General features: G+C 36.2%; 1 long non-coding RNA gene across 1 annotated transcript in view; it reads left to right on the top strand.

The window, feature by feature from the left end:
* The first annotated feature begins 6,238 nt into the window (after positions 1-6,238).
* LOC111261043 (uncharacterized) overlaps positions 6,239-6,601 on the top strand; it is a 1,129-nt gene continuing 766 nt past the window's right edge. Inside the window, exon 1 of the long non-coding RNA XR_002680729.2 lies at positions 6,239-6,359. This is a non-coding gene — a long non-coding RNA (uncharacterized LOC111261043). The remainder of the gene's footprint in view (positions 6,360-6,601) is intronic.

Here is a 6,601-nt window from a genome sequence, read left to right as displayed (position 1 = left end):
GTGTACCACATTACGGATAATCATTATCATGTATTAGAATTTACCAGAATCATACATATAATAATATAATATTTATGATAATAATATTTCAGTGAGATAAAGTTATCACCAGCCTGAACGGAATATTGCTACTCTTCAATGTGGCAAAATTTGAATCATTAGAAAGCTGACTTTACATTGTACACTTGAACTTCATATGGCAGTAAATGGGCATAATTAATAAGCCCTTTCTTCGTACGAGACCCATATAGCCTATTCTGTGGTCTATACAACCCCATCTCGATGTAGGCGACATTACTGTCTTTTAACTATATTTCTTTGAAAGTGAAGAAATTGTAGTTTGGCACCGGTTTGGCATGAAGCGAATTTTGATTCATATAGGATGATTTTTTAAAATGGAAACTTTCTTTTTCTATTTAGTCGTAACTATAGATTCATACGTAATGTACGTATAAATAAAGTTGATTGATAATACTTCAATAGTCATAATGTAAAGTCGTTGTCTCTACAAAATTACTAGACCAGGCGACAGGAGATTTGGGTCTCCATTCATGATCTGATCATCCAGGTGATTTCTGTTAAGGAACTGATGTAGCGTGAGAATTTGACGTATCGTTAAAATGCGTGTTTACGTTTATTTTCAATTATGCCATAAATAAATGCAATCATAGTATATCTACCGTAATGTTTTATCTACATAAGGTTTTAGTTATCTATACAAGACTCGTTAGAAATCAAAGAATATTTTAAGAGTCAATACAATTTTATTTTACATTTATTTAGTGAATTTAATTATCTAATTACTTAGATTATACGAATACTGACGACTGCGAGAATTCATTAATTTATTGAATATCCATGCGGATGTCGTTTACTTCTCGCTCCGTTTTAAACAAATAAAAAAAAATTTTCAACACGATCAGAAGCGTGCAGAAGGGCGTTTTGTACTCCAGTACCCGACGCCACATCGACACTTAGCATAGAATATAGTTGTAGAAGTTGTTCAGTTTCAAAATGAAACGAATGATCCTTATTATTCCACAAACGACCCCCCACTCCACATTTCCATGAGCTTCAAATAGACGATGTTCTAGATGTGTCTTAACTGACATACAAATTTCGTAAGCTAACTTCCCTGGCGGTCGTTTTAGACATATATATATATATATATATATATATATAGTCATATAATTAAGAAAGGTAAGTGTTTCAAGGGTCACAGCGTGAGCGAATCGACGTTTGCAGGTGTGCCAATGGCAGTTATTAACTATTGGCCCTTTTACACGAAACGGCAAGATGACCACTGCGATACCTCATGCTACGTTACCTCATTGACAAAACCATTTCTGCGTATAAGTCGTGCCTAAGACTGAACCGTCGTAGACACGGACATCACCGAACGTCGTTTAATATTATAATACATAAACATTTATATATCAATAAATAAAATCGGACCTACTAACTCTAAATAGATAGGGGACAGTTATGAAATGTTTTTTTAACAGAAAGTAAAATTAGCGACAGGACAAAAAGCTGAGAAACTATAATATCTTAAAAAAAAAATACGTCATTGACCATTGCACAGCAACGAATACCTGAAGAATGGATTAAGCGTTGCATCATGAGAAATGTACAGACACAGTTTCTTTAGATTCACCAAACTTCAGAAGGTTCCTAACCTAAAAACTGCTGGCGTTCTAATGATGTACTTGAAAGCTGCTGTATATAAAAACGGAACTCAATTTCAGGTGTAGCCTAGCGATATTGCAAGTATGAAAAAATATCGCTGGTGCTCTAGACATTGTGTATAAAAATACATAGCTAAAAGAAAGCACGTTCCGGGCAGTTGATTTAGAATAACGCTAAACAAAACAGGCAGTCGTTATGGCTTTAAAAAAACATGGCTGCCATATTTGAGTAGACAGCGGAAAAATTACAGACGAGTTTTACTGAATGACTTCAATAACAGTGGTAGAAGACACAGTAGTACGACAAAGGCTTACGCAAGATCTAGGCCAAGTTAAAACCCTATATGAGGCCGTAAACACAGCATAACAGTTTGCGATCGACGTCTAACAAGCAGCGCGTATGGATGTTAAAACAGCAGGCCATGTTCGTATATGAAAAGATAATAACAAATCAATATAACGACGACAGATAGAGCGAAAATCTAGTCGGAATCAGATACCAATTATGTTGTATACTAAATGCTATCAGAAGAAAATAGCTTAGCTCCTGCACGTAAATAAAAACTGCTAAGTAGTAAGTAAAGCGAGCAAGTTTGAAACCTCTTCGTTCAGGAACAAAAAAAATCCATAGATAACCCTGCACTGGCGAAGACAAAGAGAACATATAAACAAATAGAATAGAAATGGAGACCGGAATACTGGTATTTATTACGCGGCTCACTCGCAAAAATCTTTTCTCATGGGGATGCTTGTCGGAAATTAGGTGCGAACTTAACGAACTTCTAGCGATATAGTTATAATTCTAATAAGTTTGTTGCACGTCCACATAATTCATATATCGTATTTGAATGTGTCCTACATTATCAGGCCCCGGAGCATGGTTTCGTGGACTAAAGCTGAATAATCAATAGATAATAAGAATACCAGGTCCAATAGTATTGGAAGACCGGTTAAATAATTTGCAATAAAAGTTTAATCTCTAGGTATTATTATCGTAAAATCGTATCATTATTTTAAAGCAAAACGAACGCCCATGCATGCATGCATGCATGCATGCATGACAAAATCGTGCACTGTACTGTAAAATGGATAATATGGTTAGAATTTTCAAGCTCGAATAAATCAACAGTTACCCTTTGCCAAGAATATTAAAAGCGCTTGATCAATTAGCTCTTACATTCCAACATGCAGCATACATGCACGTAGCAGTAAAAATATTTTGTGCTAAACGCACACCGTGGTGTGTATATGAGTTTACGAGCGTAATAAGGGACTTTGCTAGATTTGCTTCAAATGTGTTAAGAACTATGGATAAAATAGAAGCTATTGAAATTATTATAGAAATTGGATATCAACATGATCCTTCCTTTGCCTTGGACAAACCAAGAAACAACATTTATAAAATGTCGCAAGTGTTCAATCGTATAAACATCGATGACTTGATTGAAAAAAGAACGCAAACCTATACAGACTTCTATGGCTCCTTATATTCAGAACAAAATATTTCAACAAGCGAATATAAGGTACGTGCCACTATTAAAGTCCCTCGACGTAAAAATATATTTATGCAGAGACACAAAAATATTATAAAATTCGCTATTTGTTTGTTAAAATGGTCGATATTTCTAAATTAATAATATACAAGTTACTAGAGCACTTGAACGAAATTTCTTTCATTAACCTCAGAATCTCATTGTGTCTGATGTTCTTCTCCCTTATGACTTAAAAAGGCCATTTATTACCGCCATAGGTACATTAACCCGCCGTAATATCATTATCTACTGATAGCGACTGACGCCATTGCTAAATGAATATATTTCCATTTAAATGACAGGATAAACATGTCCAATGTTGAAAGACAGTCTGAATAGCTTTTATCCGAGAGAAAGATCAGTGCACCCTATCATCAAGCATCAGACGGTGTCACTGAACAAATAGTACGTACTATTAATTTTCACGGAACTGAATCAGTCTTCTTATTAAACGAGCACAGTCTCCAACATAAACGCTTCTAGGAAGAATGATATTGAATAGACTAGTTTCCAGTTCATAAAAGAGAAGAGTCTATTAAGACGCAAATTTAACATAGGCCAAGAATTAGGCTTTCGATTTGAAGATGGCCCACAGTGATTGTCCCTAAAATCCTGCGAACACTACCATAGGGCGCCGTCTAGAAAAGCAATGGAAAATTTTCGATTCATAACTACGACTGCGTCAAAACGACCAGCTGAGACCGTCAGGATACCTAAACTCCTCAGGATAACAGGAACCCCCTGCTCATTTAAAGTGGACTAATGATGGATCGAATAAAACAATTGGGTTAAGTGAATTGAATACACAAACACCTGCTATCAATTATACCGTAACGGAATATTAGAAATAAATGCCGGAAGACGTTATAATACACAACGTACGACAAAATATAACGTATCAACTTTTAGCCAATGGAGTAAAACAGTGAAGTAGAGTAAACCTCACTCACTCCGTTGTTGTGTTTTGTTAAGACTGTCAGTATCGAAACATGACATTGTGTGATATTGTTTTGTGCAACAAGTTAGCACACCTGCCGTACGCGACAAGACCTACGTCCTCTTTTCGAGCAGACAGATGCTATCGCATAGGATTCGTACCTTTCTTGACTTATGATTTAAACGTTATAGCTCTGGCGCTCAACTATAGCCTGATATTAATTACTTTTCATCACGGTTTCTTTAGAAGCAGTCCATAGACGCTTCTACAGGTATCTGCTTGAGTCTCTTTTATAGTCCTCTGGACTGGGGAATTTCGAACTCAGAACTGATATAAAACCTGGTTACGACGATAGTCTATGTTCCCAGCGTATAAACGGCAGTCAGACACGTTCTTCTATATAAATGATCTAAATCGTCTAGTAAAAACGCTACGATTATTACGCCTGTCCGAGGTCCGAAATTGTTTTTACTCTAATTGAGTCATAATATGGAGTTATTTATGCAAAATCAGTGTTGTAGCTTGAAATTGACGACTCGGATGGACAGTTTTCCCCTGTCACGGTAATCACAATACGAGTCGGGCGGCATTTTCGAAGCCGCCGGTTATATTGTAATCATACGTTTATATTCCGCAGAGCATTTAACACTATTGTACAGCTGTAAATTTGTTTTGTTTTGTAGTTTATTATTAAAAATTACGCTGGTGAAGGTTTAAATATTTTCTATGCAAACTTGTGTAACAATGAAGTGTTCAAGTGTGACGAACTTGATATTATCGTATTTTGAGCGATTTTTTTTCTACCTCCCTAGGTAAACAGTTATGTTGATTTCAATGGGATTATCGCAGGGAGCCATAATCAAAAACGAGATCTACCTTTATTCACTTTAAACAAGGATCGCTTTTATGCGTCGGGAAAATGGAATAGGTGGGGCAAGATTTTGAGACTAGAAGTATACGTGTGTAGGTAACTAATTACAGAGCGAGGATAGAAGCCCATGAGGTCGTAATGTTACGAGCAAAAATATCCGCCATAGATTTACCTAGGTTTTTGATACGCAGCAAAGCCTGTTCCTGTTTTTGGCTATTCAACGGGTTAGGTCCAGAGGCGGGTTTTGAATCGTTAAAAGATCGCAAAATACTTTCCAGTTTGAATGACCAGCCACCTTATAATAAGGCTGCTAAATGACTTTAATGAAATAGAAATAAAATTTTGTGATATACCGGCGTTTTAATAAAAGGCACCTCGGACGCTGATCGGCACCGCTTATGTCAGAGTCAAGCGAAATGTTCCAGTGGTGCCTATTTTGACAGAAACATGTTAGAATGAGAACTTAAAAGTGATTGAGTGAAGTTGTTATTATGTTGCATTGATTGTTACAGGAAGCTCGAACGCTTCCTGTAACAATCAATAGCTGGAGAAACGCTAACATCTTGTCACCGGTTAACGGATTAACCCGTTAACGATCAATATTCTTTCAGCGTGAAAAATTTCAATGAATGTAAAGGCACAACCAAGATCTGTCAATTTTTACCGACCGTTTGTCAGACGAAAAAGCACAGCTAGTTCAAGTTAATGTTATATCATCTTTACTTACCAGTTCTACCTCTCGAAGGTCGATCAACGGCGCACACTCGAGCCAAGAACGCTGTCCAGCCATTTCGCTTTACCCTTGTACCTTTTAGTGTGAGAAATGCTTTGTTTACACGTGATGTTTAGTCATAAGCAGGTTGATAATAAACTTCAAGTAATATAAGTTAAGCTTTGATAATCTAAGCCAACTTTTTCATATTCCTCTTGTTGGATACGGTTAGAGAGAAGTTAGTTTAAACATAATTATCGAGCCTAAGGACAACTATTATCTGGAACTAATAAAGTCGTTGATCCTTTTATTCTATTACTGTAGGTGTGCGACGTATTTTAGATAAATTCATAAGAAGCTACCGGTCTGATGTATATCCCGTTTCCAGGAAGCTATCTTTTTCGCCAATATTTAGACTTCCTAACCTTTACTTTATACGCATCCTAACTACGAAGCAAGGTCCGTTTCACAACAAAGACCCCTCAACACAAAAACGAGATTTCACTATACTGATGATTCTACACCGAGCAAGCGCTTCTGCGTATGTAATCTAACCGGGAGACCTAAATTTAACATGGTGGCCACTGATTAGTCGGGGAATATACAGAAACGGTAGAAGGTAGGTATGATCACAAACAATACGATGCTCTAATTTCGAAAAACAGATCCATCTAATTCATTTGAAGTATATAATTAATTTTATTTAATTATCCCATGTATGTAGGTGCAATCCATTCCCAGAGATTATATTTTGTCGATACGTAGCTTTATTTACTTACAAAAATTCCATCTCCAACGATTTTTTTAGATTGCGGGAATATTTTTTAAAATGTACTAGTTCCAATTAAGTTTGAATGGAGC

Source organism: Varroa jacobsoni, unplaced genomic scaffold (assembly GCF_002532875.2).
Source record: "Varroa jacobsoni isolate VJ856 unplaced genomic scaffold, vjacob_1.0 scaffold_513, whole genome shotgun sequence".
Taxonomy (NCBI): Eukaryota; Metazoa; Arthropoda; class Arachnida; order Mesostigmata; family Varroidae; genus Varroa; species Varroa jacobsoni.
Note: the sequence above shows the minus strand (reverse complement) of the source record. Positions and strands in the feature narration are given on the sequence as shown.